Source organism: Nannospalax galili, unplaced genomic scaffold (assembly GCF_000622305.1).
Source record: "Nannospalax galili isolate Female #2095 unplaced genomic scaffold, S.galili_v1.0 scaffold189, whole genome shotgun sequence".
Taxonomy (NCBI): Eukaryota; Metazoa; Chordata; class Mammalia; order Rodentia; family Spalacidae; genus Nannospalax; species Nannospalax galili.
Window position 1 is genome coordinate 2637565 of NW_008360331.1, and position 23957 is coordinate 2661521.

Sequence of the window (23957 nt, forward strand, 5' to 3'; positions counted from 1 at the left end):
AGCCCCAGCTTGCCTGTTACTCAGTATGTAGACCAAGCTGGCCTTGAACTCACAGAGATCCACCTGCCTCTGCCTCCCAAGTACTGGGATTAAAGATGTGCTATCACGCCTGGCACAAGACTCTATAGTCTTAACAGTTCTAGTATTATTCAAAAGTTTAAGTCCAAACTTGCCTGAGACTCAAGGCAAATTTGAGGCTATGAACAGTTATATTAAAAAAAAAATCAAGCTACATATTTGCTTCATACAATGCCACAGAGTAAATATTCCATTCTAAAAGGAAGGAATGAGCTGGGCATGGTGGCGCTTGGTTTTAATCCCAGCACTTGATGGCAGAGGCAAGCAGATCTCTGTGAGTTCAAGGCCAGCCTGGTCTACATAGTGAGTTCCAGGACAGCTGGGGCTACAGGGAGACCCTGTCTCAAAAAGACCAAAAAAGAAAAAAAGAGAAGGAATGGAAGCATAGCAAAAGTAATGGGCCTAAAACAAGACAAAACCCCAACAGGAAAAACAGTAAATCTTTCACATAGATGTCTCACACCAACGGCATGAGGTGAGCCCCAACAGGCTTGGGTAGCCTGATCCTGTGGTCATTTGTAGCCTCCCTGCTAGATCCTGCTACTCATTGTCTGAAGCTTTTCTCAGCAGATATTCTATTTTTCTGGCATTTCCAACATCCTGGGATTCTTTGCTGCAGCTTAGGGTTCATGCATTGGCCTCCTCATGGAGTACCTACAAGGATCCTGTCTACTACATGCTGCCTGGCCATCTAGGTTTTCCTAGATACTTAACCTAAGCAGCTTTGTGAATGTAGGATGCCTTGGAGTTCTCAAAGAAAAGTCATTCAAATGAGCTAAAATTTTTACACCCTTGAATCTATGATGGGTAGAGTGCTGGCCAATTCCCATCAGAGATACCCCCAAAGCATCTTTCTTACTGTACCAGTGCAATGTAATTGATTTCTTTATCTTTAAAAGTTGTGTGTGTGTGTGTGTGTGTGTGTGTGTGTGTGTACATGATGTGCATGTGGGCACGTGTGCCATAGCATACCTGTGGAAATCAGAGGACAACTTTGTGAAGTCAGTTCTCTCCTTCCACATTTATGTGGACTCCAGAAATTGAACTCAGGTCATCAGGCTTCATGGCAAGTGCTTTTCTCACTGAGCCATCTCTCTGGCCCCTTGATTTCCTTTAATGCTACTAACCTGTTTAACAACCATACCCTTCTTGTCAACAACTTTAAGCCTGCCCCTTTTCTGGCCACATTGGATTTTTAACTTTTTTCCCACTCTTCTCTTTGCTCTCAGGGATCATGGCTGTGCCACTGCTATATGCTCTGCTGTCTAGACATTTCCTTTACCAAAGTAATTAGTTCATTACTTTAAGTTCAGCCTCACTTGAAATCTCAGGACACAGACAAAATATAGATAAATTCTTGGCCAGAATATAATATGAAGGCCTTGAGTCCAATGTCCAAGAGCCCCAATTCCCATCTGAAGTGTCATGAACCTGGCCTTTATATTACACAATCCTGTTGTTATTGTGGCTTTCTGAGCTCTCACTGGAAGCACTAAGCTAAGTTTACAGCATGTTAAGGTTTCTATTGAGAGTTTCCAAGCTCTTTCAAATTCCTCCTGAAGGGGCTGGAGAGGCGGCTCAGTGGTAAGCGAACTTGCTACTCTTGCAGAAGACCTGAGGTGTGTTTCCAGCACTCACATCGGGTGGTTTACAACGGCATGTAACTCTAGCTCTAAGTGATCCAATGCCCTCTTCTCGCCTCTGTGAGTACCAACACATTGGCATATACACATAGAAATGAACACTCACATTACTGGAAAAATAAAAATAAATCTTCATTTCTAAGTGTTTAGAAGAATTCCTCCTGAAAAAAAAATCATTTTCAAACGTTTATGAATCACAGAGTCAGGCTTAGTCACAGCAATGACCCTGCTCTTCTGTTACAATTTTTTGTTATTTTGCTTGAAGCTGTAGAAAAATCCCCGAGTAAACAAAATAAAGAGAGGAAAGATGTATTTTATTTTAGTTCAAGATTTCAGAGGGATCAGTTCACTGCTGCTTGGCCATGTGCTTAGGTAAAACATTTTCATGGGGGAAACATGTTCTTCACCTCATGACAGACAGAAAGGAGGGACAGCAACAGAAAGGGAGCCCAGGGCAATAAGCCCTCTCAAGGACAGATTCCAGGAACCAATTTCTTCTTGCTACCTCCTCGTCCTCCTCCTCGTCCTCATCCTCCTTCTCCTCCTCCTCTTCTTCCTCCTCCTCCTCTTCCTCCTCTTCTTCTGAGCATACAATGGGGGATGAAAGTAAACATCAATGCAGTAGCCAATTTTATAGCTTTTGTGATAATGACTTTGACTAGAAGGACTTTCTAGAGAATCTAATCTGATGTTAGGTACAAGTTGCATGCATATACATTATGTGTTGTCCAGCATAACCTACAGATTGCCTTCATGTGTCTATTTACATACACAGGTAAAGGGAAATGAGCATTAAAAGAATATTTGGTAGCATACAAGCTGTGAGAGGTACAATAATAAGTGCATTGCATGCCTTTCTAATATTCAGGCTGATATCATGGGTACTTACTGTTTGTCACATCCCTCAGATTTAGAAATTGAGACTCAAATGTGAAGCAGCCTGAAGTCACATATCCGAAAGACATTTGTTAAAGCACATAGCGAATGTAAGAGTCGTATTTCAACTTCTTCAGTTCCGTGGATTCTATGCTCTGAGTATGAAGCTGTGACATCAGAATAGACCATAACTTTATTCATAGAAGCCCTAACTTTATGCTATAACTCTACATTTACAATCCATTAAACCTTGGGGCAAGAAACATAACCATTCTGAGCCTTGGTTTTCTCATTCCTAAAACAGAAAACTGAAGACATTGTTACTTTCCTCAGATCGTCTTCACCACCACCACAACCACCCCTCAACTGCTGTGAGTAATGAGTGACCGTGTACCTCCTCCCCACAGCACTGCATCCAGCATACTGCAAACAGACACCTCTCCACCTGCCCCTACAGATCTTGACCAATGACTGCCTGAGAGAAGTTCCAAAGCCAGCTCCTTATAACCAGGGCATCAGCAATGGTGCAGTCAACACCCAAAGTTTTCCTGCTAACTTCTGCTTCTTACTTTGTTCTGCTTCCTTCACTTCCTCGACTATCATTTGAAAAGACTCCCTATCAAAAGGTTTCCCTAAGACAAAAATAGTCACTCAGGGAAGATTCATGAGCCCTGCTCCCCGACCCCGGCAGTTGCTGGTGTTGGGGTTGAGGACTGGCTGCCTCTCAGAGCATGGGGCCATGTAGCAAGCATGTCCAGGAGGCAGCTGCAATCATCCCACTGCATCAAGCCCCTCACACCTCTCCTGCAAGAGTCTGGGACCGCCTGTGGCCACCAAGCAGCTGATCATCATCACCTAGGTGACTAACCCCAAAGAGGATGAGGGCTCATTACTGGGCACAGGTGAGAAAGGACTTGGCAAGTAAGAAAGAAAATGGCTGAAACCCAAGATGGCGGAGGTGGCAGCTTCTGGAAAAAGTGACTCTAGTAAGAAGATGTCTCATAGCTGGCTCCCCCTGGCCAAGGAGGAAGATGTGAAAACTTCAGACACCAAAAAAAAACCCACAAAAAAAAAAAAAAAACCACCCACCCCTCCCCGGCAAAAACCCTAACTGGAAGCTTGACAGTGAAAAACCCCACAATACATCTATCTTGAGCAAAAGCAAAAGGTGGTATCCTCCAATACTGATGTCACTCTAGTGAGATATTCAAGTCAGCCAGTAGCTGTTGCCTCCATTTGCTGTACAGAAGCCAAACTGCACTATTTAAACAACTATCTAAAAATCAACATAATTGATTTTATTATCTCTGCTGTGATCTGGGAACTGTGATCACATCCAGTGAGCCTGAAGTTGTGGTCCCCTCCATGAACTGGAGCTGTCCTTGTCTCCTGTAAGCCAACACTGTGCTCCTTTCCTGTGAGCTGTGGTCACCTTCTGCAAGCTGGACCTATGGTCCCATCCTGTGAACCTGGAGTTGTGGTCCCCACTGGGAGCTGGAGCTATGATCCGCTCCTGAGAACCTGGAGCTATGGTCCTTCCTGAGGGCTAGAGCTGTGGTCTGCTCCCATGAGCCAGAGCTGCGGTTCCCCTCCCATCAACCTGGAGTTGTGATCCCTTCCCATGAGCTAGAGCAGTGGTGTTCTCCTGTGAGCTGGTGCTCTGGTCCTTTCCTGTGAACTTGGAGACATCATCCTTTCCCATGAGCTGGAGCTTTGGTCCTCTCTTGTGAGCTGGAGCTGTGATCCTTTCCTGTGACCTTGGAGATACCGTCTCCTGCGCACTGAAGCGGTAGTCCCCTCCCATGAACCAGAGTTGTGGTCCCATCCTGTGAACTGAGATGTGGTTCCCTCTCATGATCTTGAAGCTGTGGTCCCCTCCTGTGAGTCTAAAGCTTTGGTCTCCAACTGTGAGCTATGGATCCACATTCCTCTGGTGGTAGGCCTTGATGCTGGACCTCTCCCATTCCCAAGCACCAAGAGGTTTTCTATCATTTTTCTATTACTCTTCTACAGCCCCAGTGTATTTTCACCTGCGCCCTGCAGAAAACAAAAAGCACCTAATTGAACTTCTAAAGACTAAAATCACAGTCTGGGAAGTTAAAAAGTAAGTACAGTAATAACTACACTGATATAATTCTCAAAGTAAAAATATGTAATTGTATTTTAAAATGTAAATTCATACTTCTATATGTCTACTATAAGTTTTTAGTATTATTAACTGACAAAAATGAACAACTTCAACTTCAATTTTATCACCATTTCTGTAATGTGAATTTGGCATTCACTCCCTTTCCAAATTCTCCAATCTGTACAAGTTTTTCAATGTAATCGTGTTATTGCTTTAAAAATGCTAATATAAAAATACACTAAAAATTTTGAGAATAAAATAATATACATGAAACATTTTATTAATTGTAGACTATTGTGAAAGTTTGATATTGGTATCATGCAAAATTATAAAGCAAATAAGGTTGTTTTTATTTCTTTTCCCTTGATTATCATAAACGACTATCTTTTAAGGACCTGTATTCTTGTGTTGTCCCATTTCTCTTGCATATCAAAAAATGTGAATACTTTAATATCTTTGTTGCAAAGCTATTGATCTGAATTCTTATGTCCAAAAGTGACAATGCATTCAAGAATCTGAAAATGGAAAAATGTGAATAGTCAGTCAGAATACCTTGGTCACGGTGGTTGACTCTGGGTGACTATATTTTAACGATCGACAGACATTTGGCATTTTAACACCAGTACATCCAAAATAACTTTTCAAATCATATCATCTTTTTAAAAATTGTTCTTGAAACAGGGTCCCCCTGCAGCCACAACTGGCCTGGAACTCACCATGTAGATGAGGCTGGCCTTGATCTCACAGAGATCTACCTGCCTCTGCCTTGCAAGTGCTAGTCTTAAAGGTATGCACTATCATGCCCAACTTTGTATTATATACTTTTTTCATCAAGACATTAGAGTGGAAAGTGTAACTTACATAGAGAAAAATGTCTGCTAAAAAACTTAATTGACAAAACTACAAATCTTGGCACCAATAGTCTAAAGTAGACCTTTTTGAGGAGAAAAATGCCCTTATTTTATTTTTCAATTCTAAGATATATGTTAATATGTGTCCTTATGATCATCTCACCTCTGAGTTGTGACATAGGTAAGTCACACATAGTTTTCAAGAGAAGGACATAGGTAAGTGACACATAGTTTTCAGGAGGATTAACTGCAGGAGCCCAGTTACCAGCTTTTCACCTTTGTAAGAGAAGAGGCTTTCCTCTCCAGTGAATTCCCCTCTGGCTCCCTACTTTACCATCTTGTGAAGCTCTCTCAGCATCAATTCTCACATTATGTAGTTGTTTGGGCCCCCAGAGGTTTTCACATCTTAAGATAGAGCACAATAGTAATTTCAGAATAAGGGAGGGTTCAGGGGTTCTGTGAGGAGCAAGAAGAATTAGAGGGGCAGATAACGGGCTACGGCAGAGGGGTTTTAAGAAGTCATAAGAACGGACCTTATGGATGGGGAAAAATGGTCCTCTGAGAAGCCTTCCTCCCTAGACAACATCTGGGAAGCCTTCTTATACTCCCAGACAGGTTCCTGTTACCACTGAGTCTCTGGGTCACCCTTCATTCAGCCTGATCCTGGAGGCTTCAGGGTGCATCTGCTGTCTCTAGCTAGAATTCCTCCCAGTTAAGAGTCCATAGAAGAAAACATCTCTACTCTTGTTTCCTGTCATTATTTTTATTATGACTTTATTTTAAAGAGCAGTTTTAGGTTCATAGCAAAAACCCCTCCAGAGTGAAAATTCCTTGATAATTTATATACAGAAACACCACTTTATTCACAGTGCACATTTTACATCAGAGTTATCTCTGGTTGCTGTGCATTCTATGGGTTTGGGCAGATGTGTAATGGCATCTCTCCAAGTTTGTTTGCTAACCTAAAAATCCTCTCAATCCCATTCATATGTCTCTCCCTGCTAACTTCTGGGAACTCTTTAGAACTGTGGTTTGTTTGGATATGGTTCCCCCACACCTTCTGTTCACATTCTGGAAGCCTGGTCCACATTATAGGGTATTGGGAGGTCATAGAACATTTAAGAGGAGCCTAGGGCAAGAGTGAGACCTTGCTCATATGAACTTACAGCAAAGGTGTCAGCATGCACAAGACCCATGCAAACTCAAGCAGACAAAACCCAGCCTACAACCAGACAATCTTAGCTGAAGAACTATTGTGCAGCTGATTACTGCTGGGTGAGGAGAGCTGATCTTTAAGGAAGTGACTCTAGATAGGCTGATTAAACCCCAGTAGATAGACTTGCACTGAGGGATGTCAGGGTATAGTAACTTAACTTGATAGGCCTTCACATAAATGACAGAATGCATGAAATCCAGTGGGGAGATCCTATTGGAGGGGGCCAGTGGGGAAGGGGGTACAAAGAGAGGAATAAGATGTTGTGTATGAAATACACAAAAATTCAATAAAATATATTAAATATAAATAGTGAGCCTGACCTCTGAATCCCTGTGGTTCCTGGTGTCAAATGTGACCTCTTCTGCGTGTGATTTGCCATCCTCTTGGACATCCAAAGTTGGGAGTTAAATAAATCTCTTTTCTTTATATGGCACCCAACTTCAGGATTTTGTTACAGAAGCAGAAAGCAGACTATTGGGTATGCTTCTGCCTTTTCTATATATCACATAGTTTCCCTCACAGCATGAGCCTTTCCCATTGCCATCGCTCACTCGAGTACACATTTGACTCCCCGTCCTGACTTGATAGTGCACTCTTAGAGTTAATTATTATGCCATCGTCTTGATATACCACCTACTGAAGGACATCTTGGTTGCCTCCAAGTCTTAGATATTATAAATACATTTTCTTTGTCATTCATTATTCTTTGTGGTATAGCTTGACTGTGAAATGTCCTCCAAAGGTTCATGAAATAAAGGCTGAGTTCTTGGCTTGGCACTATTGGGAAGTGGCACTCAGGGGTGGGGCCTACCGGGAGGTCTTCTGGTCAAAGGTTACTGTAGGGCCACAACTCTTTCTCTTATTTCCACTCTTTCCTCCCACAAGGTGACTGATTTTGTTCAATCATGTGCTCATGCCACTGATGCACTGTTGCAGGCCAATGGAGCCATCAGACATGAACTGAAACCTTCAAAACAGTGAGCCCAAATAAACATTCCTTCTTTATAAGTTATTTCAGAAATTTCGTTAAAGTAGCAGAAAGCTAACTAACACAAATTACTTTCTCATAACGGAAATTTAACCCAGCTTTAGCACCAAACAACAATGATTGAATAGAACACAGAGGGTCACACGGACTGCTCTTTCCTGTCAGCTTTAATCACATTTCTTCTGTGGAACACTTTCTCTACTCTCCTAATCCAGAGGTAGAATAATATGGTTGGTGAAGGTACTCTGGTGCAAATCTAACCTGTCTTCCAAAGAAAGACTGAATTCATTCAGCTTTCCAAAGAAAGGAAACAGATGGGCCAAGAGGACATCAGGGATTCAGTCCTGATCCATGGAACTCGAGAGGGTATCATGTAGAATTATACAGATGTCATGCTTGAAATAAATCTTTGAACAGGTAAAACACTCAGCACACACCTAATTTCTTTCTAGGTTTGGAAGAGGACCTAGCCACAAATACCAGGAACAGAGCTCAGATCTTCTTTGTCTCTCTCTGTGTGTGTGTGTGTGTGTGTGTGTGTGTGTGTGTGTGTGTATCCTAGTAAAGAATTTTAGAGAATTTGTTTAAGGAATTGGATCACATGATTATATGACTGGCAAGTTCAACAAATGTAGTTCAGGCCATCAGGCAGGACAATCAAGCAGGAGTTGATGCTGCAATTGAAATACAATTCCATCTCTTCCTGGAAACTTCACATTTGTTCAACAGGTCCTCAAATGACTGGATGAGGCACATCCATGTTATCTAGGGTAATCTCCTTAAAGCCAATTGATTATAAGTGAATTAGCATCATTTACACACTACCTTCATAGCAACATCTTGATTAATGATTAAACAACTGGGTATTACAGACAAGTCAGGCTGACAAAGACTAACCATAACATTGTTTGATGAATACATTTTGCTATGGAAAAACAGTACCAAAACATGCCAATCACAAAAACTGCTTGGCACTAATCCAGCATAATAAAAAAATCCAAGTATTATTTAATTGATCATACTAAATTATTATAAAATGCTATGATACAAAATACTTTAATCATACATTATATAGATACATCTAACATTAATTATATATTTATAGATAATATGCTTAAAACTCCTTAAATGAGGAAAGAACTAAATGTTTTTTCTTATAACTAAGATTCATTAAGAGAAGTTAATTTTTTATTGGTTAAATTTGTTGCTTGACAGTCTCATATGTATATAATGCACTCTGATCATTTTTGCTGTCCTTTCTTATCTCCCACCTACCACCATCCACCCTGCTTCCTTGCTGTAAGTCTTTCACACATTTATGTCTTCCTATTTTGTATTGTGACCCAATAAGTTTAATGAGAGCCGGATCATCTCTGTGACCATGAGTTTGAAAGTATCCACTGGGGCTGTGTACCAGTGGGTATACAACTGAAAGCAATGACTCCTCTTTCCTTCAGAATCATTCAGTAGCCAACAGGTCCCTGAGGAGGGGCAGGGCCCCATGAGCTGTTTCCTAGTACATGCCTGACTGCTGACATACCTGGTCTTATGCAGGCCTAGTGAAGGCAACCATAACTGCTGCAAATTCAAGTTTATTACTGCAACGGCTGGCTCATGCTCAGAAGGCAGCCTTGTGCTGCCCCTCTCTCTATTTTCCACCTCTTCTGTTCTTACGACTCCCTCTTCAACAGTGCTCTCTGCACCTTAGAGGGGGTGGAATGAATGTCTTATTTAAAGCTGAGCTCTAAAGCATCACTTATTCCCCGCACCCTGGCCAGCCCAGACTCTGCATTTACTTCACTTTACTGAAAAGAAAGGTTTCTCTAGTTAAGGCTGAGTACAGCATTTGTCTAGGGGCATACACATAAGTTATCTAGAAAGCAGCTTGACAATATGTTAACTTATCTCAATAACAGTAATAAGTTCCCCTGTAGGGCCTATCACCTCCCGAGACATGGGTTTTTTACCATATGTACAGTTCTAGGCATGGATTTCCTAAAGTAGGCCTTACATCTAATCAGAAAATAGATGATCACCCCCATCACAACTGTGCCACTATTGCGTAAGTGAGCACATCTTTGCTGGCAGTTGATGTTGTAGTTCCTAGGGTTCACAGCTGCATAAGGCTTTTGATGCCTTTTCTCTCCTAGCAGTCTACATAGGACCTTCTGGAATGATGAAACCTAGCCAGCAGGGAGGAAGTTTTCAGCTCAGTGCTAGCTTGATTGTTTTCCTTATATCTTGCAAAGAAGGTGTTGTGTCTTCAGAAATATGAGGCCTTATCTAGTGCCAGTGAGCAACCAAGAGAAGTAGGAAAAGCATGTATTATTTGGCATCTGGGCCCTCCTTGATCAACAGCTCATAAGGAAATAGCCCATACCAAGCACAGGGATTTTTGTAAACCTACTCACTCTAAGAGAAACACAATAAAAGAGTTTGAAGGAAGTGAACTGGGTTTTTCTTTAATCCAACCCAATTGTACAGTGCTAATTCCTGTCAATTACTGCTGCAGTACTGGCTACCTACAGAGGCACTGGAACACAGAGACTGAGGCCCTGGCCTGCTAGGGAACCGAGATGATGACAAATGGTAGTCATACCAGGAATCTAATATAGGCTCATGAGGTCTCCAGGGAAAATTCAGTAAAGCCAACGCCAGTCCAATCGGCATGTATCTAACTGACACAGTAGAGGCCTCAGAAAAGGAAGAGAAGGAAAAGTTCAATCCAAGAAACAGATCAGGAGCCACAGTCATTCTAGGAGAGTGATGGCGTGTAAAATACAGTTAAGGTACATTCCTAGTCACTGATGTCAAATGGAAGCCAGGAGGTCCCACGGGATTGAATGGATCATTTAGACATTCAGACTGGCAGTACTATCTGTATAAATATTTGGTTTTCCTTTAATTGTGGACATGTGAGAGGATCATACGCCTTTGCTCTCTTTGAGGTTGGGTGTGGTCTAGAGATGAGCTCATGCCAATGAAACCTGAGTGTGGTCATTTGTGAGTGCCACTTCTGGCAGATGCCCTTGATGGCTGAGGCTTAACCCCTGCCTCCTGTTCTCCTGTTGGGTGGCTGTGGAAGCACCTGCTGGTGTTTGTGCTATCTGACTGTAGCCCCTGGGATGCCGAGTCAGCACATGGAGGATGGCTGTGCGCCCAGACCTCCAGAGGACTTCAAATTTTTGTAAGGTTACTGAAGTTTCAGACTTTACTGATATCCATATCTGATGACATGGAAATAGCCTGCAGGATAATTATACCTCAAACCTTACTGAGACTTCCTCATCAAAGTCTGTCAGTCCTCTCTTCTGTTTTCCACCCATACTGATTTGCATATTATATTGAAAAGTAAGATGGCAAGGCTGAGACCAAAATATTGTAATTTTCTTGAATGGAGAAAAGGATTTTCATAAGCATGAGAATCAGGAGATGTCTTTGGAACCCTGTGGAAGATGCGGCATTCCGCCTTAGTTCAGGAGATGTCTTTGGAACCCTGTGGGAGATGCGGCATTCCACCTTAGCTGCTTTTTTCACCTTCAGTTGACTTAGTGAGAGATTTTACCAAATCAAGGCTGGGGACTTAGCAAGGAGCAAGCACTTTAAAAATCTCTAGGAAAGTATATTTCAAGACTCTTATCTATCAAAAAAAGTTAAACAATCAGGTCTTAGAAAAAGGAACACAGATTTTGGAGCTTCTCTTTCTCTGATCACCTCACCGTTGCTCAATCTTCCCCACTTCTCTGGCCAGAACGGCACCAACTGTTTCCACACCTTGAACATGAGTCATGTGCCATTGGCCACCTTCACCCCAGCCTGAAACACTGTCCATTCAAACTTCCCTGTGAATTTGAGGTCAGGCTCTTCACCAAGGTCATGTGATTAACCTAGCTCACTTTTGTAAGTTTGTCAGGGAACTTAAGTGTCACCAGCCCTTAATGTCCTCTAGTTAGATGTCCACTTATCCTGGTCCGTGTCTTTTTGACAGCAGTGGTTAAACATGCAACTGATGACTATTCAGCAGGTGAGGTGACCAGAAATTTTACTGAAGACAAGGGTGCCGGCAGACCAGCACTGTAAAGCAAACCCAGCGTGGCTTACACAACTGGTGACATTTGTTGGGCTGGACCTCAGGGACACCCTGAATGAGAGACAGAAATGCTTTTGTGGGATGTTCTAAAGAACCACAACCTCAATTCTGCTCACTTCCTCTCTCCCTGAAGATTGCTGATGCTAGGCCTAAGTTATCATCATGTAATAGCTGAGATGTAGTAAACAATAGAACTCTTTGTGCATTTGGAGAAAAAGGAAATATGAGTAATACTATGCTCTCCCCTGTACCTGCACAGATAATTAGTCTCACAGGGAGAGACACACCTCATACAAAGAACTAATCTGCCGAATTCCATGTCTCATCCTGAAAGCCTCATCAATTTGTCTTTACAAAAGATTTAAAAGATTTTTATAAGCTTAAAACATGTAAACATGAAATTATAATAGTTTCCCATAAATTTGTTTTAGTGCTTATTTCAACTCTTAAGAAAATCAGAAAACTAATTCGAGTAGTATTATAATAAACATTTGTTAAACACCTAGTATGTACCTGGCATGTTGCAGGCACCAGAGAGCCGGTTGGAACAGACTAGCTCCCTGCTCTCAAGATTCCTATGTATCTAATTTTGAGAAGATAAATAAATGCATCCAGTACACCCCCCACACCCCCCCACATACACACAAACACACATATACCACCCCCCCACAGACACACACACACACGCACGCACCACCCACACACACCTATACACACCTAAACGCACCTACACACACCTATACATACCTACACACACAGATAAACTTATTTAAAGTACTTACAAAAAACTCAAAGTTGAAAATATCAAAAACCACATTTTACAAAATCTGTCCCATTTCTAGTCTTCCCACTCTCAGTAATCAATAACTTCTATCTACCAGTTGCTCAGGCCCAAACCTTGGAATGTTTCTTGACTCTTCTTTTTTCTTTCTTTCCTTTTGAGATAGGGTTTCACTATGTAGCCCTGGCTAGTCTGGAATTTACTTATGTAGATGCAGTTGTCCTCAAATTCCCAGAGATCCTCCTACCTCTGCCTCTTGAGTGCCTAACTTGCCCTCTTCTTTTTAATGTTCCCAAATCCTGTACCCATTCCATCAGCAAAGCCCATGAGGTCAACTTTAACATTTTCAATTTTTTATTTATTTTTATTTTATGTGTATGAGTGTTTTATCTACATGGATGTAAGTTCTGTTGTGTGTGAAATGTCTGTGGAGACCAGAAGAGGACATTGGATCCTCTGGAACTGGAGTTATGGACAGTTGTTAGCCTCCATGTGGATACTGGGAACCCAATCTGGGTTCTCTACAAGAGCAGCCAGCACTCTTAACCACTGAGCCATCTCTCCAGGCCCAAGGCTAATTTTTAAAACACACTTAGAATTTTATATTTCCTCCATTTCCTTCTGACCTGTATAATCCAGAGTATCTTATTTCTAGAGTACATTATGAAAATATTCTCTTAACTGGTTTTTCCATTTTTAGTCTGTCATCTCCCTTCTTATCAGTACATTTATACTAATATCTTACTGAATAATGCTTGCTTTTCCTAAACTTCAGCTATGTTATTTCACTTTCCTGTTAAAGTCTTTCTCATTGAATCTAGAATAAAAGTGACATTACTATGACTTATAACCCTGTATGTAATCTGACCTTATGTGTTGTTCTCTCTTACATTACCTTAAACAAATCTTTCTAGTTCCTTCTAGTCCACTGATCTTGGTGTCTAACAGCTAGTAAAAACTGCCAAGCATCTCACACCTTAGGGTCTTTATATCTGAAGTTCACTTTACTTGGAACTCCTTTCTTCTATGTAGCTGCAAAGCCACCGCCATCAAGTTATTTATGAATCTATGCTCAGACACCACTGTATCAGAGAACTCTTCCTCACACAGGGTTAACTACAACAGCAAGTACTACCTTTTTCCATCACTTCTTCCAGGACCCTTATCCCAGTGCATTCTTATCACACTTAGCACTTAATGCAACTGTCTTACCATGTCTGTATGTGTGTATAACTGATTTTAATTGTTCTTTTTAATCATCTATCTCTGCTCACTAAAATAAAAATTTTAGATTTGACATTCCAAGGGCTTTATACATATAGATAGTCAATAAATACATACTAAATATGTGCCCTCCACTATCCTTGAATATTAGCAAAATAAAACTTACTAATAGGATTTCTAGTAAGATGACATGTCTGCCTTCATGTTAGCCAGTGAAAGTCGGGATATGAAAACTGTACTCATTCCTGGGGCTGGAGTGATAGCTCAGTGGTTAAAAGCACTGACTGCTTTTGTGGAGGACCCAGTTTCGAGTCCCAGCACCCACAGCCATCCTTAACCCCAGATCTGACACCCTCTTCTGACCTCCGTGGGCATTGCACGACAAGAGTGCACTTACATATGCAGACAATACAGTGATACACATAAATAAAAATAGTAAAAAATTAAAAAATATTTAAAAAGAAAAATATACTCATTCCATAGAAGAAAGAGGAGGAGAAGATAGAGAAGGAGGAAAAGTAAAAGAAGGAGGAGGAGCAACAAGAGGTGGTGGAGAGTAAAGTTAGTAAACTAACAAAGTCACAGGAGAACTGAAAAGTATAAATAAAAAAGATGGATGATGCAGCTAACCACAGTGTGGAGAAATAGCAAATGTCATTTGTCTTCTCCTTCCTGAGTGGTACTGGAGACCAAGCCTTCAAGAATAGAATACTCAATAAAGAAGGTCCCTAAATAAGATCAGAAGAAACATCAAAGCAACAAAGTCTCTCATTGTTAATACAGAAACATAGTAATCATAAAGAAGCAATGTAGCAGGTTTCCTCCTCAAGTACTGAGTTCAAAGATACTGAATCAAGTAAAATTCCCAGTGAAGGTTTCAAATGTTTACAAGTAAAAATGATCAGTGACCACTGAAAAGGGAACAAACAAGCATATGGATTCAATTCTGGAGAAAAGACAGCAACATAGAGAAACAATTCAGCAACACGGAAGAAAAATCTATTAGGGAAACCAAACTTCAGAAAAAAAATCAAACATATAACCAGATTAAATAAAAGATCTAAGCACATGGTGTCTCCGAGAAACACATCTCACTGGCAAAGACACCCACTGATGAAGAATCAGAGTACAGAAGTCAATCTATCAAGTGAATGAAAGCCCAAAAAAGCTGGTATAGCTATTCTGATATCTGATAAAGTCAATTTCAAACCAAGATTAATTCAAACCAAAACTAATTAGAAGAGATAAAGATGGCCATTACATATTGATAAAGAGAACACTTCATCACAAAGTTATAATTATAATATATAAGCATCACATATTGTAACTCCAAATTACACAAAACAAACACTACTGATCAGAAAAGTCAGATTGGTCTTGGAAACTGATACAATAATAGGAAAATAGTGGGTAACTTCATTATTCCACTTCCATCTTTAGGTAGGTCATTTCTTTTCCAACAAAAATTGGCAAAGAAATCTGAGAGTTAAACTACACCACAGAGCAAACAGACATAAGAGACTGGTCCTGTCATCAGATGTAGCAGTTCATAGACTGAAACAGACCACACACTGAGCCATGAATTAAATCTGAAGAAATAAGAAAGGATCATTTACTGATCATGTCAGATCATAGTAGAATACAATTAGAAATTAATAACAGGAAAAAGCACAGAAACTACACAAATACTTGGAGATTGAACAATACATTTTTCAAAGACCAGTGAGTCATTGAAGAAATCAGGCAGGAAACTTAAAAGTTCCTAGAATCAAAGGATAAGGAGAGCAGAACTTACCAGAACCTCTGGGATACAGTTCAGGAAGTACTGAAAAGAAAATTTAGAGATATGAGTGTTTATATTTACAACAAAAATCAGGGCAATCTTAAATAAATAGCCTAATGATGTACCACTAGGTCTTTCTTAAAAACCAACAAAAATAATCCAAACCACCAAAGGAATAAATGACAATAAAGATCACAGTACAAATTGATGAAATAGAAATTAAAAGAATAATACATTCTTTTAAACTAAAAGAATTAATCAAAGACTTGGTTCTTTGAAAACATAGACAATATTGATAGTCTTTCGCAAAACTAATCATATAAAAGACATATGAAACCTAACTTAATAAAATAAACCCAAATTATAAAAACCTAATTTATAAAATGTAAATTATAAAAAAAATTAAAAGAGGGTATTACAACAGATTCCAATGAAATCTGTTAAATTTGACAACTTATATTCAAATAATCAGAAAATCTAGATGCCATGGATAAATTCCTAGACACACATAAGCCACCAAAATTAGATCAAGTAGCTCTTAACAACTTAAATGCACAATAAGCAATGCGACTGAAATAGGGATGGGGATATAACTTAGTTGGCAGAGTGCTTGCTTAGGATGCATGAAGCCCTGAGTTTGATTCACAGTATTGCACAAAACAAGATGCACTGAGCCAGAGAGATGGCGCAGCAGTTAAGAGCAGTTGCTGTTCTTCTAGAGGACCCGGGTTCAGTTCCCAGCAACCACATAGCTGCCTGCATGTACATGGCACACACACGCACACACACACACACACACACACACACACACACACACACACATACATAAACACTCAGGCACACGCATACACATAAAATAAACTCATTAAATATTTGAAAAAATGAAATGCATGTTGCCTGTTCGTACATGTCTATAACCCCAGTGCTCAGGAGACAGAAGCAGGAGGATCAGAAATATGATGCTACATGGTAAGTTTGAGGTCATTCTGAGGTACATGAGCTCCTATTTTTTGTTGTTGTTGTTGTTGCCATTTTTTGGTCTGTTTTTGCTGTTTTTTATATGCCCTAACAAGGAAAATTCCAGGACCAGTTTGATTCACAGGATTGCACAAAACAAGATGCAACTTTGGATTCACGGCCAAACTCTATCAAATATTTTTGGAGGAAATAACAGCAATACTTTTCAAACTCTTCCACAGAACAGAAAGAAAAGGAAGACAATTGAAACTCACTCTATGAAGCCAGCATTACCCTGATACCAAAACTAGATAAGGGCACCAAAATAAAAGAAACCCATACTCCAATTTCAAGGATGGACACAAAAATCCTCAACAAAATGTTGGCAAACTGAATTTAAGAACACAACAAGAATGTCATGCTATGAGCACGTTGGTTTCATTCCAGTAGTGCTTGTTTCAACGTACACAAATCAAAAACTGTAACACAGCACATAAATACATTTAAGCACATACATGACACAGTCATCTAAATAGATGTAGAAAAGGCCTTTGACAACGTTCAACATTCATGTATGATAAAGGCCCTGAGGACTAGGAAGAGAAGGCATGCACTTTGTCATATTAAGGCTATATGGTATACCTGTAGCTAATGTTATACTAAATGAATGAAGAAAATTTCAAAGCATTCGTTTTAAAATCAGGAATGAGATAAGGGCTCTTACTTTCTCCACTGTTGTTCAGTGCTTGAAGTCTTAGCTAGAGCAATAAGATAAGAGAAAGAAATTAAAAGGATACTAATATGATCGGAAGAAGTCAACTTTTCCTGATTTGCAGACCCTCTGATGCTATATTAAAAGACCATAAGACTATAATTTCAGGGATCACTTCTATAGTTTGTTACTAGAGAAATTTCTCTGACTGTGTAGAGTACCAGAAACCACGAGGAGGAGGTACAGTGTTCTCTCCTGAGCATGAACCTGGCTTGGGTGCTGCTGTTAGGGAGCTGCCTTTTGCCAGTGATGATCATTCTGCTCTGCCTCTGGTGAAGTTGGAGGGACAGAACACAGTTTGAGTGGTTTGTCTAAAAAATAAATAAATAAAAGACCATAAACACTCCACCAGCAAACTCTTAGAACTGATAAACGCTTTTAAAAAAATAGCAAGATACAAAATGAACAGAGAAAATTCACTAGTCATTATGTATACCAATAATGATCTTGTAGAGAAACCAATCAGAAAAAAATCACAGAAACAATTGCTTATATACAGAAAACCCTAGGAATAAACATAACCAAGAGGTTAAAGACTTCTAAAATGAAAACTTTAAAATGATGAAGAAAGAAATTGAAGAAGACTCTAGGAGACAGAAAGACTTTCCATGCTCATAGGTTGGAAGAACTAATGTTATGAAAATGGCTACATTATTGGAAGCCAGATACAGATTCAGCACAATCCCCATAAAAATTTCAATGATATTCTTCACGGAACTAGGAAAAAATCCTAAAATTCATATGGTTGCACTAAAGAACATAAAGTGCGCAATGCACCATGCATCACAAAATTTGATTTCCAATTATAACACAGAGCCATAGTAAGGAAACTACCAGAGTTCTACAAAAAATTGACATGTAGACCAATGGAACAGAGGATGCAAAAAACCCCACCCAGTTGTAGCCACTGACACAAGGTATCACACACACATTGAAGAAGAGATTCTCTTTAACAAACGGTGCTGGGAAAATTGAATATCCACATGTAGAGGAAGAAATCTACTCACATTTCTCTCAGAAAAACTCAATTAAAAATTAATCAAAGACGGACTTGAGAGATAGTTCAGCAGAAGACCTTGGTTCAGTTCTCAGCTCCCAAACAGCAGCTAGCAATTGTCTGCAAGTTCAGTTTTAGGGGCTCCAGGCATATGCATGGTACACATACATACACACATGCAGGCAATCACTCATACACATAAAATGAAATTAATCTTTTTAAAAACATGAATCAAAGATTTATTGTAAGCCCTAAAATTCTAAAACTTCTGAAGAAATCACAGGCAAAACATTTCAAAATCTAGTCAGAGCCAAGGAATTTCTGAAAAGGATTCCAATAACACATTAAATAATCTCAAGAATTGGCAAATAAAATTGCATGAAATTTTAAAAAAAACTTCAGAAGCAAAAGAAACCATTAGAAGAGACAGATTGCAGAATGGGAGAAAATCTTTGCCAACTATACATCTGTCAGGGAATTAATATCTAGAATCTATAAAGAATTCCAAAACTTAAACAGCAGCAAAAATCACAAGCCAATAAATGGGATAATAAATTAAATAGGTTTCATAGGACTACAAATGGCTGATAAGTAGTAAAGAAAATGTTCAACATCCTTCTCCAGCATGCACATTAAATCTACAGTTCCATCTCACTCTAGTCAGAAATGGTTATTATCAAGAAAACAGAGGATAACATGGGCTGGCAAGAATGTGGAGAGAGAGGAACCCTTATACACTGCAGATGAGAATGTGAATTTATGCAGTCACTCTAGAAGTCAGCAGGACGTTCCTCAAAAATCAGAAAAAGAAGTATCCTATGATCCAGGTATATCACTCCTGGGCACATACCTGAAGGATTCTAAGTTACCACAGCACATAAATACTTGCATATCCATATTACAGGTATAGTCACAATAGCCAATTATGTACATCATCAGATCAAAAGATATAGAAAATGTGGTGTATATTCACAATGTAATTTTATTCAGGTCAATAGATAAAGAAAATGTGGTATATATACACACAATGTAATTTTATTCAGATCAATAGATAAAGAAAATGTGGTATATATACACAATGTAATTTTATTCTGACGTAAAAAGAATGAAGTTGTAACATGTAAAAAAAAAGGGTAGGTCTCAAAAAGACCAAAAAAAAAAAAAAAATGGGTGGAACTGGAAATCATAACATTAAGTAAGTCAGACTTTAGCAAATATTACCTGCTTCTCTGATATAAAAATGTAGACTTAACTTTGTATGTACATGTATATATAAACTTGTGTGTGTGTGTGTGTGTGTGTGTGTGTGTGTGTGTGTGTGAGGAAAAAGAAGAAGGGGGACTATGAGAAAGGAAGACGAGGTCTAAATGGATTGGATAATGGGAGTACTTAAGAGGGAGAAGGAATGAGGGAGAACAGGAAGGGCACTCAATTGGGGCTACAAATAAAACCAAAGTATAAAGATACACATGTAATGACAATGCCACATGAAAACCATTAGTACTCATGTTAACTTAAAATTAATTTCAAAAAATGAGGAAAATACTAATAAGCAATAAATAGAAAGATGACTTTTCTGAGAGCAAGAGTCATCTTAAGTAGAATATTTAATTGCAAATTCATGAATTTTTATTGAATAGTGAGCCAATTCTGTTTCCAAGAAAAACACGCTTTGTTGGACAAAGTTCCTTGGTAATTTTTATAATGACTTTGTGTATGTAAATGTTTTTATAGTCCCCATCAAAGTTTATTCTAAATTGAATTATAACTACAACTCAGTATGAGCTAGTTTGATTAGTAAATCTTTTACTGTTATTGTCAAAGTATCCTCAAAGCATGTCAGAAGTAAACTTCAGCTGATTTTACATTAAATATTCTGAAATTTTAAGTTTAGACAAGCCAATGTACATATTGTCATTATAGCATGTTTATTTATTTAGTGGTTAATTTCAGTATAGTAGCACAAACAAAACTTTTTAATGCAAGCATTTACAACTTGGAATAAGTACCTCATAAATTCTAAATCAGGAATGAAATAAAAATTCTAGAAGAAATACATTTTTCTCTAGTTGTGTGTTTATGCATATTATCTCACAGAAACAATCTGTCAGGCATAGATTTATTTTGATTCACAGCTTTAGACAGGTTTCAATGCCTCATGGCAAGGAGGTATGGCTGGGAAGCTCAGCCTGTGGTGGTAAGAGCAGGTAGCAGAGGGTGTACTTGTGACATTGGACCAGGAAACACAGAACCAGGGGTCCAGTTATAGCCTCCTAAAGGTTCCACAGCCTTCTTCTAAAACAGCTCTACCAGATGAGGACTATGCTTTAAAACGCCAACCAGTAGGGGACATTCCAGATTCAAACTGTAAGTGTAGAAAATATTCTGGATGCTCTTTGAGAAATAACTTGTCAAATGAGTAAAACTTCTTCCTGAGATAAACTAGACTCAACAGAATTTCAAGAGCAAGCCAAAGGGTGAGCAATAGAAGCCGTGTTAGCTGAAAGTCCAAATAAAATCCAAGTACATATACGGTTATCTTTCATAAAATCCCAATGGAGTGCAAAGGAGAGCTTGACATCATCAGATGGGAATCTCATTGGCATTAAAGTTAACAAATCAAGCTCTATCACAAATTCACAGCCCAGTTGGGCTATTTTGCAGCTTCTTCAGCATTGTATGCTACCAACTTAATGAAAATCAAACATACTGATATCTTCCACAACTACAAGAACAATTAAGTGTATTTCCTGCGAGCACTAACAGAAATCACTATTCATTTACAGAATTTAAGATTTGGTGCTCATGTATTAAAATGGGTAAGAATATATTTAGTCTTCTGGTTGCTCTCTTCTACAACAGTCAAGTCATGTAACACTTCTGAACTAACAAAATAAATAAGGGTAAATTGCTAATACTAGCTACTAACTCAACAAAAGACTATTTCTTTTTCATTACAGTCTATTGCAGACTTTCTTTAGGTGAGCAGCATTCCTCCAAGTGGTAATTAGGGGACTCGGCTCCATTCATCTAATGACCTGCCTGTCCCTGGGTCTAAATGGCCTTGCATGGAGCTGAAGGACAGGGCCTTACAGACAGAAGGATGAATCAGCTGCTCCATCATCTTGGCCAGCAAGTGACAGAGGACTTTAGGCCACATTATTAATACGAAGAACTAATTCCATGGACTCACAGTCAGGCTAGGAAGTGGAATTCCTAATTGGAATGATGCTTTCTTAGAGTAGGGAAAGGTAAGAACAATTTTTTTTAGTAAACCAAATCTTGTCTTTTATTAATGTTTTTATTTTTAGTTTCTTCCAAAGTCAGCTCCTGGAAACTGAAGTAGAATCTTGAAAATGTGAATTACAAATATTAAGTTATCTTAAACAAGTAGGAACAGCATTGAGAAATGTTTGGGAGTCTAATGAGGCCCAAACAAAAAGAAAGCGTGGTGACAGAAGATTGCTGGCCATCTGAAGGCACATGACTGATGAAGAAGACCGCATCCCTGGTTGAGTAGGCCAGGTATCTGGACCTGACTAGTTCCTGGTTAATATGTTCTGTGTAGTTTTTCTTAGAATGGAGTCCATTTTTGTGTCTGTGTTACAAGGGTTATGGAACCATACACACACGTTAAAAGTGTCTGATGATAGTAAGATGTGTTGTAAAGTGACTGTGATTCATAGTATTTTTTTCCCACACATACCTTAGCTAGGAGGTGTTCTAGTCTTGTAGCGGACTGTAGGGTGTGTCTGCAAGGTGTGCCTTAATTTCATATCTCTATCATCAAACTTTTCTATGTAGCTGACATTTTCAGCCCCTGATCTTAGTTCAAGGGTATTTTTCCTTTGCCCAGTGAAAGGTTACTCTAAATAACGGTGGGAACTGCATGTTTGCAGCATGTGGGGGAGAAAATCTTGGCCTTGGAAGTGAGCAGCCACGGAAATGGTTTTCTGGTCTTTCCTGAAGCTGGCCCTCTTTACCCACAGGTCTTGGCATTCCTCTCTGTGTGCCATCTGGCCAGGGACCAACTTCCCAAATGTGTCCTGGCAACTAACTTTGTTCTTGTCCAGGAGGCAGTTTGCAGCAACCCCTTTCTGAGATTACAGTGACCTCTTCGAGCTCATAGTTTTATGTTCCGTGAAAATTCTACTGGACTCTAGGCTTTACTGAAGGCAAAGATTTTGGGGGCTGTAAATTAAGAAAGCAGAATCTGCCCAGGAGGGGCAGCCTCCCTTTGCTGGTGGGCCACGCCCACTTCCTCCATCTCTTCCTTTGCCTGGCAGGCCTCCAAAGGTCACCAGCCTTCTAGTGTCAGCTCCAGTTGCTTGCAGGCTACACTTAAGTCCCAGTGTCACCAGTCTCCTATTAAAACTTATTTTTTCGAGTTTGAGCTTAATCTAATCCCTGTCACCAAAACAATTCTCCTGGCTCCATCTCCTAGCTTCCTAACCCTTTTATTGGGCCCACAGTGCAATTCAGGAAATAGGAAAAACCTGATATTGAAGGAATTTGGAACTAAAACAGGAAGGACGAGGGTGAGAAGTTTATTCAGCTTTCTTCATAATTTCCTTGCTGGTTCTTGGGCCTGAGGTTGGCCAGGGAGAAGGGATGTGCCCAGAGGACCCTCTGGCAAAGGTACATGCTTCCTCAGGCCAGGACCGTTAGAAAGGAGCATTTGAAGCACTACCTTGGCCGCCAGCGTCACACAGTCCATCCCTCACTTTCCTTTCATGAGGTGGGAACCCACAGTGGGCTCTAAGGCCCTACAGGCGCTGGAGCACCAAGTGGCTGAATGGAAGGGGCGGGAAGGCAGATTCAATGCCACCTGTCCTGACCAGTGAAAAGGCGACCTCCACCGCGGCTCTCCCACTCCCTCTCATCTCCTTGGAGACCTACAGGGCATTGCCTGGGTCGCTTAGGCTCCCGTGGGTCCCCACCCTCCTTGCCTAGCCCTCCCCGAGTCCCGCAGGACCCGACCACACTTTGGCCAGCGGCCCCCTCGGGTGGAGTAGTGCGGGCGGGCGTAGGGCACGATGACAGCCACAGCGCTCCCTGCGGGGCCCGCCTCCCCAAGGTAAACTGTTTACGCTCCACAGTCCAGGCTATCCTCCCCGACAGCTGCGGCAGCTCCAGCAGCTGCGCCCGCGCGCTCCCTGCGCTCCCCAGCCTCCGCCCTCCCTCTCTGGGTCACCCCCACCCGCAGCGATCGGCTCCCCGCCCCCGCGCGGCCACGCACACACCCCGAGCCTCCTTCGGCTACTCACTGCGGCTGAGCGCAGCCGCAGCGACTCCTGGGCTCCGGGTGTGTGCGGGGTACCCTTCCTCCAGCCGCGCCCCCACCCAGCCGCTGTCGGCGCTGCGGGCCCACCCGGGTGACACCTGAGCAGCCGTTGGGCCGCGGAGCCACCCGGCCCAGGCCCTGGGACTGACCAGCCGGCCAGAGAAAACAGAGCAGGAGGCGGGGCCAGCCAGGCGGGCGGGGGGCGGGGCGGGGCCTGAACCACCGCCTGTGCGCTGAGCGACACGCGCCGCAGCCAATAAGCATGCGGACTTCCGACGTGGGGGCGGGA

At 40.7% G+C, this 23957-nt stretch overlaps 1 non-coding gene across 1 annotated transcript; it reads left to right on the forward strand.

Moving 5' to 3' along the window:
- The first annotated feature begins 17479 nt into the window (after nucleotides 1–17479).
- LOC115069009 lies at nucleotides 17480–17694 on the forward strand. Its single transcript, XR_003848364.1, has one exon. It is a non-coding gene; the product is annotated as a small nucleolar RNA U3 (small nucleolar RNA).
- The last annotated feature ends 6263 nt before the right edge of the window (nucleotides 17695–23957 follow it).